The following is a 14638-nucleotide window of genomic DNA, read 5'->3' on the forward strand; positions in this document are numbered from 1 at the left end:
ATTTTAGGATTGTCCCCAGTTTAAAAACCCTGTGGAGTCAGCTAATAGGCAGTTGAGCCAATTTGAAACAGCAGGCACCCCATAAGCCATGGAACGGGTTCCCAAAACACTTGGAAAGAGGACACCTTTAACGAATTAAGCAACCCCAGCATAGGGCAGGGAATCAAGAGACAAAGAGGGATCTTCTTAGCTGTATACCCTTAGTAAGGACAAGTGCTTAACCTAGGAAGATTGAGTTGACTGTGAGGATATGTTAAGGCGTATATACACAAGAGAGCTCCAGAATACCTTAAAGGATAGGATCCAGAGATCTTGACCAGACCACATTAAGCCTCATGTAACAGAATCCTGGTCCAGTGGAGGCCCACGGAAAGATGTATATCTGGCCAGGAGGAACTAGGAGGCCCACAGGAGATATGGAAGCCTAGAGAAAGAACACACTACTGAACTGTAAGTTGAGTCTACTTATGTTGTTAAACTGCAGAGACTAGCAAAGCTTCTAGAGAGGTAAAGTTCCTGAATGGATAAATGACTTCTTCATGGAGTAATTGATTCAGGAAACAACAAGAGAAGGAACTATTTTACATTTAATTCTTAGTGGAACATGGGATTTGGTGAGAGAGGTAATGATGATGGAGCCACTTGGCAATAGTGATCATAATATGATCAAATTTAAACAAATGACTGGAAGGGGGACAATATGGAAATCTACAGTTCTAACACTAGACTTTCAAAAGGAAAACTTTTAAATTAAATGAAAAAAATAGTAAAAAAAACTGAAAGGTGCAGCTGCAGAGGTTAAAAGTGTACAACAGGTGTGGATATTGTTTAAAAATATCAGGCCAGATGTATTCCACACATTAAGAAAGGTAGAAGGAAGGCCAAACAATTACCAGCATGGTTAAAAGGTGAGGTAAAAGAAGATATTTTAGCCAAAAAAAGTCTTTCAAAAATTGGAAGAAGGTTCCATCTGAAGAAAATAGGAAAAAGCATAAGCATTGTCAAGTTAAATGTAAAACATTGATAAGATAGGCTAAGAGAGAATTTGAAATGAAGTTGGCCGATGAGGCAAAAACTCATAATACAAACATTTTAAAATATATCCGAAGCAAGAACCCTGTGAGAGAGTCGGTAGGACCTTTAGATGATCAAGGAGTTAAAGGGGCTTTTAGGGAAGATAAGGCCATCGCGGAAAGACTACATGAATTCTTTGCTTCAGTGTTTCCTAAGGAGGATGTTGGGGAGATACCATTTCTGGAGATGGTTTTCAAGGGTAAAGTTTCAGATGAACTGAACCAAATCATGGTGAACCTGGAAGATGGAGTAGGCCAGATTGATAAACTCCCCATCCCCACCTTATGATATAATGAAAATATCACAATACCACTTAGCCTTATTGCTTGTCCGGGGTCGGCGCGGGCAAGGGGGTGCGCGCGCTGCCCGTTCCCTCCGAGGCCGCTCCGAAATCGGAGCGGCCTCGAAGGGAACTTTCCTTCCACCCCCCCCCCCCCCCCCCCCGCACCTTCCCCTACCTAACCCACCCCACCGGCCCTATCTAAACCTTCTCCCTACCTTTGTTGGGAAAGTTACGCCTGCCGGAGGCCTCAACCACATCCCTGGGCCGGCGACATCCCCCGGAACACCCAGAAATTCGCGCCACCCACCCGACATGCCCCCCTTGCGAAGCCCCGAGACTTTCGTGCGTCACGGGGCTTATGCCAAATAGGCTCGGTGCGCGTAACCGTTTTAAAATCCGGCCCTTAATACTCATGATATAATGAAAATATCACCTCATGATATAATGAAAATATCACAATACCACTTAGCCTCATTGCTTGTCCACGTACCACAATAAGCCCCACAGTATCTCCTATATACTTAATACTATAATATAAAATTCTTGAGATGCCTATCTCCTAATGTAATTACAGTAATTGTTGAACTGTGCCTGTACTTAATGCTATAATATAAAATTCTTGAGATGCCTACCTCCTAATGTAATTATAGTAATTGTTTTAGTGAACTGTCGAATTAATTCTCCACAATGTTCTCCTACAGTAATGTTTTGCTGAATTGTTGAATTCTCCACAATGTTCTCCTCTGTTAAAATGTGTTTACATTATTTGTTGAGTTGCCTCCGATACCATGTAATAATAGTAAGACACCTTAGTCTTACTATTTCTCCACGTTAATTTGTAAACCGATGTGATATACCCCAATGAATGTTGGTATATAAAAGCAAATAAATAAATAAATTAAATAAAATCACTTGGACCAGATGGTATACACACCAGGGTTCTGAAAGAACTCAAAAATGAAATTTCAGATCTATTAATAAAAATGTGTCCATTGTTCCTGAAGACTGGAGGGTGGCCAATGTAACCCCAATATTTAAAAAGGGCTTAAGGGGTGATCCTGGAAACTATAGACCGGTGAGCCTGACTTCAGTACCAGGAAAATAGTAGAAACTATTTTAAAGAACAAAATTACAGAATATATAGAAAGACTTGATTTAATGGAACACAGCCAGCATGGATTTATCCAAGGGAAGTCTTATCTCACAAATATGCGACATTTTTTCCATGGGTTAATAGACATGTGGGTAAAGGTGAACCAGTAGAGGTTGTGTATCTGGATTTTCATAAGGTGTTTGACAAAGCTTCTCATGAGAGGCTTCTAAGAAAATTCAAAGGTCATGGGATAGGAAGCAATGTCCTTTCATGGACTGCAAACTGATAACAAGAAACAGAATAGAATTAAATGGTCAATTCTCAGTGGAAAAAGGTAAACAGTGGTGTGCCTCAGGGATCTGTACTTGGACCAGTGCTTTTCAATATATTTATAAATGATCTGGAAAGGGATACAGCAAGTGAGGTAATCAAATTTGCAGAGGACACAAAATTATTCAGAGTAGTTAAATCACATACAAATTGTGGATAAATTGTAGGAGAACCTTGAGAGACTGGAAGATTGGACATCCATATGGTAGATGAAATATAATGTGGACAAGTGCAAGGTGATGTGTATATAGGGAAAAATAACCCATTGCTGTAGCTACATGATGTTAGGTGCCATTTTAGGAGTTACCACTCAGGAAAAAGACCTGGTCATCATAGTTCATATTACAGTGAAATCGTTGGTTCAGTGTGCTGTGGTGGACAAAAAAGTAAACAGAATGTTAAGAATTATTAGGAAGGGAATGGTGAATACAATGGAGAATGTCATAATGACTCTATATCGCTCAATGGTTAGACTGCACCTTGAATCCTGTGTGCAATTCTGGTTGCATCTCAAACAAGATATTGTTGTACTGGAGAAAGTATAGAGAAAGGTGACCAAAATGTTGAAGGGCATAGAACGGCTTCCCAGTGAGGAAATGCTAAAGAGGTTAGGGCTCTTCCACTTGGCGATGAGACAGCTGAGGGGGGATATGATAGAGGTCTACAAAATCATGAAAGGATTTAAATGGGTAAGTGTGAAATGGTTATTTATTCTTTTGGATAATACAAGGACTAGGGGGCACGCCAATGCAAACAAGCCTTAGAGTCCAAACCAGGGTAGGGCAAGCAGCGAGCAATCCAATCCAGAGTCCAGACCAGGGTCAGGGCAGGCAACGAACAATCCAATCCAGAGTCCAAACCAGGGTCTAGCCACAGGACTAGCCAACACAGAGGAACTCACGAGACAGAAAAGGAGGCAGGGGAACACATGAAACAAAGCAAGCAGCACAAACAATAGGTAAGGAGCACCTACACAGAGCCATTGCCGAGGTGGAGCACTGCTGAAGAAACGCCGCTTCAATATCTGCTACCCTTGACCTCCTCTGTGTGAACTTCTGGTGGGAGCACTCATCGTGGCAGGAAGGAGGAGCCAAAATGGAGCGCACTTGACGTCGACCTCCTCCCTGAAAGAACCGCTGTTGCTGCCGATGGCCATTGCTGCGCTGCGGAGCTGCTCGAAGCCGGTAAGGAACTGGCAGTTTATTAACAAAATATAGCAGAAATAGTGCCTGCGATTAAAAAAAAAAAAAATGGGCAGATAGGCCAATTTCATGTCTACTGTATTGCATAGGCAATTTTTGTGATGCGCTATACATTATTACATAAGAACCTAAGAACATGCCATACTGGGTCAGACCAAGGGTCCATCAAGCTCAGTATCCTGTTTCCAACAGTGGCCAATCCAAGCCATAAGAACCTGGCAAGTACAAAAAAACTAAGTCTATACCATGCTACTGTTGCTAGTAATAGCAGTGGCTATTTTCTAAGTCAACTTAATTAATAGCAGGTAATGGACTTCTCCAAGAACTTATCCAATCCTTTTTTAAACACAGCTACACTAACTGCACTAACCACATCCTCTGGCAACAAATTCCAGAGTTTAATTGTGCATTGAGTGAAAAAGAACTTTCTACGATTAGTTTTAAATGTGCCACAAGCTAACTTCATGGAGTGCCCCCTAGTCTTTCTATAATCTGAAAGAGTAAATAACTGATTGACATTAACCGGTTCTAGACCTCTCATAATTTTAAACACCGCTATCATATCCCCCCCTCAGCCATCTCTTCTCCAAGCTGAAAAGTCCTAACCTCTTTAGTCTTTCCTCATAGAGGAGCTGTTCCATTCCCTTTATCATTTTGGTCGCCCTTCTCTGTACCTTCTCCATCGCAACTATATCTTTTTTGAGATGCGGCGACCAGAATTGTACACAGTATTCAAGGTGCAGTCTCACCATGGAGCGATACAGAGGCATTATGACATTTTTCTTTTTATTCACCATTCTCTTTCTAATAATTCCCAACATTCTGTTTGCTTTTTTGACTGCCGCAGCACACTGAACTGATGATTTCAATGTGTTATCCACTATGACGCCTAGATCTCTTTCTTGTGTGGTAGCTCCTAATATGGAACCTAACATTTTGTAACTATAGCATGGGTTATTTTTCCCTATATGCATCGCCTTGCACTTATCCACATTAAATTTCATCTGCCATTTGGATACCCAGTTTTCCAGTCTCAGAAGGTCTTCCTGCAATTTATCACAATCTGCTTGTGATTTAACTACTCTGAACAATTTTGTATCATCTGCAAATTTGATTACCTCATTTGTCGTATTTCTTTCCAGATCATTTATAAATATATTGAAAAGTACAGGTCCCAATACAGATCCCTGAGGCACTCCACTGCCCACTCCCTTCCACTGAGAAAATTGTCCATTTAATCCTACTCTCTGATTCCTGTCTTTTAGCCAGTTTGTAATTCACGAAAGGACATAGCCACCTATCCCATGACTTTTTAGTTTTCCTAGAAGCCTCTCATTAGGAACTTTGTCAAATGCCTTCTGAAAAGCCAAATATACTACATCTACTGGTTCACCTTTATCTACATGTTTATTAACTCCTTCAAAAAAGTGAAGCAGATTTGTGAGGCAAGACTTGCCTTGGGTAAAGCCATGCTGACTTTGTTCCATTAAACCATGTCTTTCTATATGTTCTGTGATTTTGATATTTAGAACACTTTCCACTATTTTTCCTGGCACTGAAGTCAGGCTAACCATCTGTAGTTTCCCAGATTGCCCCTGGAGTCCTTTTTAAATATTGGGGTTATATTAGCCACCTTCCAGTCTTCAGGTACAATGGATGATTTTAATGATAGGTTATACATTTTTACTAATAGATCTGAAATTTCATTTTTGAGTTCCTTCAGAACCCTGGAGTGTATACCATACGGTCCAGGTGATTTACTACTCTTCAGTTTGACAATCAGGCCTACCACATCTTCTAGGTTCACCGTGATTTGGTTCAGTCCATCAGAATCATTACCCATAAAAACCTTCTCTGATACGGGTATCTCCCCAACATCCTCTTCAGTAAACACTGAAGCAAAAAAATCATTTAATCTTTCCACGATGGCCTTATCTTCTCTAATTGCCCCTTTAACCCCGATCATCTAACGGTCCAACTGACTCTCTCACAGGCTCTCTGCTTTGGATATATTTTTAAAAGTTTTAACTGTGAGTTTTTGCCTCTACGGCCAACTTCTTTTCAAATTCTCTCTTAGCCTGTCTTATCAATGTCCTACATTTAACTTGCCAACGTTTATGCATTATCCTATTTTCTTCTGTTGGATCCTTCTTCCAATTTTTGAATGAAGATCTTTTGGCTAAAATAGCTTCTTTCACCTCCCCTTTTAACCATGCCGGTGATCGTTTTGCTTTCTTTCCACCTTTCCTAATGTGTGGAATACTTCTGGACTATGCTTCTAGGATGGTATTTTTTTAACAATGACCACGCCTCTTGCACACTTTTTACCTTTGTAGCTGCTCCTTTCAGTTTTTTCCTATTTTTCTCATTTTATCAAAGTTTCCCTTCTGAAAGTTTAGCACAATAGCCATGGATTTGCTTACTGTCCCCCTTCCAGTCATTAATTCAAATTTGATCATATTATGATAACTATTGCCAAGCGGCCCCACTACTGTTACCTCTCTCACCAAATCCTGTGCTCCACTGAGAATTAGATCTAAAACTGCTCCCTCTCTTGTCAGTTCCTAAACTAATTGCTCCATAAAGCTGTCATTTATTCCATCCAGGAACTTTCTCTCTCTAGCATGTCCTGATGAAACATTTACCCAGTCAATATTGGGGTAACTGAAATCTCCCCATTATTACCGCACTACCAATTTGGTTAGCTTCCCTAATTTCTCTTAGCATTTCACTGTCCATCTCACCATCTTGACCAGGTGGATGGTAGTATACTCCTATCACTATAGCCTTCCCCAACATACAAGGTATTTCTACCCATAAAGATTCAATTGTGCATTTAGTCTCATGCAGGATGTTTATCCTCTTGGACTCTATGCCATCCTGGAGATAAAGTGCCACACCATCTCCCGGGTGCTCCTCTCTGTCATTGTGATATAATTTGTACCCCGGTATAGCATTGTCCCATTGGTTAATCTCCTTCCACCATGTCTCTGAGATGCCAATTAAGTCTATGTCATCATTCACTGCTAAAATTCAACACACTGGAATATTGTCGTTTACAGAGGGATCCAAAATATGATATCAAAATTGCCACAAACAAATCACCTCATGGAACTGTATTTACTTCCACTTGATACTTGATACTTCAAACACTGGAAAAATATGTAATTTTTTTTTAATTTTTGTAGCTAGAGAGGAAAGTTTCATACTTTGTTCTTTTTACCTACACAATCGGGTAATTTATATATTTGTAATCATGAACAAACCTCCACCAGCCAAATGCTTTTATGTGATTCTTTTTCATGTAATATGTGAAATTAAAAGTTCAAAAACAGTCTGCCATGTCAATGCGATTAATCTCAAGATAGCTTCAGCCGAAGCTAAGTTGTAACTGTGCAACCATATTCACTATACTTCACTTGAAAAAACTAACACCAACTTATCTGTATAGCCATTTAAGCTCCCAACGTGGCCGCGTTTCAGATCCTCCCGGATCTTTCCTCAGGGGGTATAAACTCCTTTGAACAGTCGGACTCTTCATTGATCAGCCAAATTTTCTCAAGGGGTTGTATCACTCCCTGTCCGGCAATACTTCCATAATTTAATAATCTCCTTCACGGCGGCACAGACGTCTGTTTCCACTGAGTTCAGTACCAAAGCTAAACGCTGATGCCATTTTTAAGATCAATCGATTTTTCACCCTATTCAATGTAAAACCACACTGTTAATGTGTCATCACGCCAAGTTCCAAAGGCTGGACCTAAATGTGGTTCACTGTTACAGCCATCTATTGCCTCCAATGACCAAATGTCAAATGCAGTTCACTGTTACGTCCGTCCATTACATCCAGTGGCAGAATGAAATTGCAGTTCACTATTAGGTCCATCTTTAAAGTCAAACAAGAGAGCTCCAATCCAACTCTTCGTTGAGCCCATCTGGTGCCTGCGTAACCAATGTAAATATCCAGAAAGCTTCTCTACGGTTTAGTACATCCACACGATTACCTCCCCATGATAACTGAACTTGATCCAATACAGTCCAAAGTAATTGAGAGAAATCATGGTTGTATTGAACACAGTGTGACAATATAGGAGCAGATAATGTTTCAGTGTTCAGTTTCAATTTACCTTCATTAAGTCTGATTCTGATCTTCCGTGTAGTTCTGCCTACATATATTTTAGGGCAGGAACAGATCAAGGCATAAACCACAAAATCTGAATTATATGTAGTTTTAGAGCTGTGTACCACTCTATATTGAGAAACAGGATCAATCCAAATTTTGCCCTCTAAAGTATTCTCACAATGTCCACATTGACCACATTTAAAGTGACCTTGATTACATTCCAAAGTTTTAGGTGACGACTGAGCGTGGGCCAATTTATCTCTGATGTTTGTGCCTCTGGAATTAACAGTCAGTGGCGGGTCCTTAAAAATGTCATGCAACAACAAAATATGCCAATGATGGAGAAGAGATGCTGTCAATAAGGTCGTGGCTGTTGTTTGTTTGAGAACACATACCATCTGAGGATCCTGTTTCCTAGGTTTATATTGGAGAAGTGCTTGTCTGTCTGAATATTTTGCCCATTTGTAGGTGTGTCTAATCACTCTTTTGGGATAACTCTGCTCCAAAAATCTCTCACTCAAAAACTTGGCTTGTGTCTCAAAGTCATGTCTATTTAAACATATACGTTTAATCCGAAAAAATTTGCTTGTTGGTAATCTACATTTGAAGGAGTAAGATTGGTGACTATGGAATTTAAGAAGATTGTTGCGGTCAGTCAATTTCCAATGTAGTGTGGTATTTATTTCTCCAATATTTACTTGAAATAGTACATCCAAAAAAATTGAAGATTTTGATTATTGGTATTAATCCAATTACAAAATGACATAAGACGATCTTCAGTGTTTTTCCATATCAAAAAGATGTCGTCTATATACCGACACCAAATCACTATATCCTGCCACCATTCAGAATTGTAAATGAACTCACACTCAAAATTTGCCATATACAGATTCGCTGTAGTGGGAGCCAATGGCGATCCCATAGGGATCCCATGCACTTGTTGGTATATGTCAGATTCAAACATGAAATAGTTATTAAACAAAACAGTTTCCAATAATTGTTAAATGACACTATTGGATCTCCGTTACGGCAATAGATGGCCGTAACAGTGAACCACATTTAGGTCCAGCCTTTGGAACTTGGCGTGATGACGCATTAACAGCGTGGTTTTATATTGGATAGGGTGAAAAATTGATTGACCTTTAAAAATGGCATCAGCGTTTAGCTTTGGTTCTGAACTCAGCGGAAACAGACGTCTGTGCCGCCGTGATGGAGATTATTAAATTATGGAAGTATTGCTGGACAGGGAGTGATACAACCCCTCAAGAAAATTTGGCTGTACATGAAAGAGTCCAACTGTTCAAAGGAGTTTATACCCCCTGAGGAAAGATCCGGGAGGATCTGAAACGCGGCCACGTTGGGAGCTTAAACGGCTATACAGGTAAGTCAGTGTTATTTTTTTCAAGTGAAGTACAGTGAATATGGTTTTACAGTTACAACTTAGCTTCGGTTGAAGCGGACTTGAGATTAATTGCATTGACACGGCAGACTGTTTTTGAATTTTAAATTCATATATTACACGAAAAAGAGTCACATAAAAACATTTGGCTGGTGGAGGTTTGCTCATGATTACAAATATATAAATTACCCGATTATGGGGGTAAAAAGAACAAAGTATGAAACTTTCCTCTCTAGCTACAAAAATTAAAAAAAAAACATTACATATTTATTCAGATTATAGAGTTCCTCAACTGAGATATTTAATTAAGTCTTTGAAGTATCAAGTGGAAGTAAACACAGTTCCATGAGGTGATTTGTTTGTGGCAATTTTGATATTATTCACTGTTAAGAACATAAGAACATGCCATACTGGGTCAGACCAAGGGTCCATCAAGCCCAGCATCCTGTTTCCAACAGTGGCCAATCCAGGCCATAAGAACCTGGCAAGTACCCAAAAACTAAGTCTATTCCATGTTACTGTTGCTAGTAATAGCAGTGGCTATTTTCTAAGTCAACTTAATTAATAGCAGGTAATGGACTTCTTCTCCAAGAACCAATCCAATCCTTTTTTAAACACAGCTATACAAACTGCACTAACCACATCCTCTGGCAACAAATTCCAGAGTTTAATTGTGAGTTGAGTAAAAAAAAACTTTCTCCGATTAGTTTTAAATGTGCCACACGCTAACTTTTGCAGTTGCATTGTATTTTTCTAATTTTGCAATTTTGTAATTGTAATTTTGTAATTGTAATTTTGCAGTTGCATTGTAAACCGATGTGATATGTATCTTTTACAGGAACGTCGGTATAGAAAAGTAAAAAATAAATAAATAAATAAATAAATAACTTACTTCATGGAGTGCCCGCTAGTCTTTCTATTATCCGAAAGAGTAAATAACCGATTCACATCTACCCGTTCTAGACCTCTCATGATTTTAAACACCTCTATCATATCCCCCCTCAGCAGTCTCTTCTCCAAGCTGAAAAGTCCTAACCTCTTTAGTCTTTCCTCATAGGGGAGCTGTTCCATTCCCCTTATTTTGGTAGCCCTTCTCTGTACCTTCTCCATCGCAATTATATCTTTTTTTAGATGCAGCGACCAGAATTGTACACAGTATTCAAGGTGTGGTCTCATCATGGAGCGATACAGAGGCATTATGACATTTTCCGTTTTATTCACTATTCCCTTTCTAATAATTCCCAACATTCTGTTTGCTTTTTTGACTGCCACAGCACACTGAACTGACGATTTCAATGTGTTATCCACTATGATACCTAGATCTCTTTCTTGGGTTGTAGCACCTAATATGGAACCTAACATTGTGTAACTATAGCATGGGTTATTTTTCCCTATATGCATCACCTTGCACTTATCCACATTAAATTTCATCTGCCATTTGGATGCCCAATTTTCCATTCTAACAAGGTCGTCCTGCAATTTATCACAATCTGCTTGTGATTTAACTACTCTGAACAATTTTGTATCATCTGCAAATTTGATTCTCACTCGTATTTCTTTCCAGATCATTTATAATTATATTGAAAAGTAAGGGTCCCAATACAGATCTCTGAGGCACTCCACTGCCCACTCCCTTCCACTGAGAAAATTGTCCATTTAATCCTACTCTCTGTTTCCTGTCTTTTATCCAGTTTGTAATCCACGAAAGGACATCGCCACCTATCCCATGACTTTTTACTTTTCCTAGAAGCCTCTCATGAGGAACTTTGTCAAACGCCTTCTGAAAATCCAAATATACTACATCTACTGGTTTACCTTTATCTACATGTTTATTAACTCCTTCAAAAAAGTGAAGCAGATTTGTGACCCAAGACTTGCCTTGGGTAAAGCCATGCTGACTTTGTTCCATTAAAACATGTCTTTCTATATGTTCTGTAATTTTGATGTTTAGAACACTTTCCACTATTTTTTCTGGCACTGAAGTCAGGCTAACTGGTCTGTAGTTTCCTGGATCGCCCCTGGAGCCCTTTTTAAATATTGGGGTTATATTAGCTATCCTCCAGTCTTCAGGTACAATGGATGATTTTAATGACAGGTTACAAATTTTTACTAATAGGTCTGAAATTTCATTTTTTAGTTCCTTCAGAACTCTGGGGTGTATACCATCCAGTCCAGGTGATTTACTACTCTTCAGTTTGTCAATCAGGTCTCCCACATCTTCTAGGTTCACCGTGATTTGATTCAGTCCATCTGAATCATTACCCATGAAAACCTTCTCCAGTACGGGTACCTTCCCAACATCCTCTTCAGTAAACACCAAAGCAAAGAAATCATTTAATCTTTCCGTGATGGCCTTATCTTCTCTAAGTGCCCCTTTAACCCCTCGATCATCTAACGGTCCAACTGACTCCCTCACAGGCTTTCTGCTTTGGATATATTTTAAAAAGTTTTAACTGTGAGATTTTGCCTCTACGGCCAACTTCTTTTCAAATTCTCTCTTAGCCTGTCTTATCAATGTCTTACATTTAACTTGCCAACGTTTATGCATTATCCTATCTTCTTCTGTTGGATCCTTCTTCCAATTTTTGAATGAAGATCTTTTGGCTAAAATAGCTTCTTTCACCTCCCCTTTTAACCATGACGGTAATCGTTTTGCTTTCTTTCCACCTTTCTTAATGTGTGGAATACATCTGGACTGTGCTTCTAGAATGGTATTTTTTAACAATGACCACGCCTCTTACACATTTTTTTACTTTTGTAGCTGCTCCTTTCAGTTTTTTTCTAACAATTTTTCTCATTTTATCACAGTTTCCCTTTTGAAAGTTTAGCACAAGAGCTGTGGATTTGCATACTGTTCCTCTTCCAGTCATTAATTCAAATTTGATCATATTATGATCACTATTGCCAAGCGGCCCCACCACTGTTACCTCTCTCACCAAGTCCTGTGCTCCACTGAGAATTAGATCTAAAATTGCTCCCTCTCTCGTTGGTTCCTGAACCAATTGCTCCATAAAGCTATTATTTATTCCATCCAGGAACTTTATCTCTCTAGCGTGTCCCGATGATACATTTACCCAGTCAATATTGGGTAATTGAAGTCTCCCATTATTACCATACTACCAATTTGGTTAGCTTCCCTAATTTCTCTTAGCATTTCACTGTCCATCTCACCATCTTGACCAGGTGGACGGTAGTATACTCCTATCACTATAGTCTTCCCCGACACACAAGGGATTTCGACCCATAAAGATTAAATTTTGCATTTAGTCTCATGCAGGATGTTTATCCTGTTGGACTCTATGTCATCCTGGAGATAAAGTGCCACACCGCCTCCCGGGTGCTCCTCTCTGTCATTGCGATATAATTTATACCCCGGTATAACACTGTCCCATTGGTTATCCTCCTTCCACCATGTCTCTGAGATGCCAATGTCTCTGAGATGCCAATTAAGTCTATGTCATCATTCACTGCTATACATTCTAATTCTCCCGTCTTACTTCTTAGACTTCTGGCATTAGCATACAAACATTTCAAAGTTTGCTTTTTGTTTGTATTTTCATTCTGCTTTTTAATTGATAGGGATAAGTTCGAATTTTTTTAGTTCAGGTTAGTTTTTAGTTACAGGCACTTGGACTACTTTTCTTATTATTGGAACCTCACTGTCGGGATGCCCTAATTCTAATGCATCATTAGAACCCTTTGAAGATACCTCTCTCCGAACCATGCGCTGCTGAGCGACTGTCGGCTTTCCCCTTTGTTCTAGTTTAAAAGCTGCTCTATCTCCTTTTTAAAGGTTAGCGCCAGCAATCTGGTTCCACCCTGGTTAAGGTGCCCATTCCTTCAGAAGAGACTACCCCTTCCCGAAAAGGTTCCCCAGTTCCTTACAAAACTGAATCCTTCTTCCTTGCATGATCGTCTCATCCATACATTGAGACTCTGGAGCTCTGCCTGCCTCTGAGAACCTGCGCATGGAACAGGGAGCATTTCAGAGAATGCTACCCTGTAGGTTCTGGATTTAAGCTTTCTACCTAAGAGCCTAAATTTGACTTCTAGAACCTCCCTCCCACTGTTTCCTATGTCATTGGTGCCCACATGTACCACGACAGCCAGCTCCTCCCCAGCACTGTCTAAAATCCTATCTAGGTGACACGTGAGGTCCGCCACCTTCGCACCAGGTAGGCATGTTACCAGGCGATCCTCATGCCCACCAGCCACCCAGCTATCTACATTCCTAATAATTGAATCACCAACTATGACGACCGACCTAATCCTTCCCTCCTGGGCAGTAGGGCTTGGAGAGACATCCTTGGTGCGAAAGGACAATACACCACCTGGAGAGCAGGTCCTTGCTACAGGATCCTTTCCTGCTGCAACAGGTTGATGCTCTCCGATCATGAGACCTTCTTTCTCCAAGGCAGCACCAGGGCTGCCAGTCTGAAGTTGGGACTTGGCTACTATGTCCCTGAAGGTCTCCTCTCTGTCTGCCTCAGCTCCTCCAGGTCTGCCACTCTAGTTCCAGAGATTGGACTCATTCTCTGAGAGACAGGAGCTTCTTGTATCGCATGCACACATACAACTTCTCACGGCGGGTAAAAAATCGTACATGTGACACTCGATGCAAAAGACTGGGAGGCCCCCCTTTTGCTGCTGGACTGCTGCCTTCATCTTAAATTTGTTCAGTTCCTAGTTAAGTTTTAGGTTGCTATGGGAGTAGGAATGTGTCTAATTAACATCCTTTAAATGTATTAGTGAATTCACTATATGTCTGGTAGTGGCCTACAAGGGAATGATCAAACTCTCAATAAGGTGGTTTTTGTTTTTTTTTTTGTGAAAGTGGCACCTGCCTATAAATTAAAGGATGAGCTAGGGGTGGGTGGGCGAGGGATATGAGGATTGGGAAATATAAACAGCCTAACTTCAGTTAGTCAGCCAGAGTGACTCACTGCTCTCTTGATTAACAAATGTTGGTATCTAATCAAACCAAATCACACTACCTTAACACCTTTCCAAGGTGAGTGCTGAACTTTTCAACCTTTTTACTTAGGTATACACTGCTCCTAGCTTATTTCTAGCTTCTGGCTACTCTTATTTTTTTTTAATATACAAACACTCTAACTTCTGCTTATTAGCTGCC

This window comes from Rhinatrema bivittatum, chromosome 6, assembly GCF_901001135.1.
Source record: "Rhinatrema bivittatum chromosome 6, aRhiBiv1.1, whole genome shotgun sequence".
Taxonomy (NCBI): Eukaryota; Metazoa; Chordata; class Amphibia; order Gymnophiona; family Rhinatrematidae; genus Rhinatrema; species Rhinatrema bivittatum.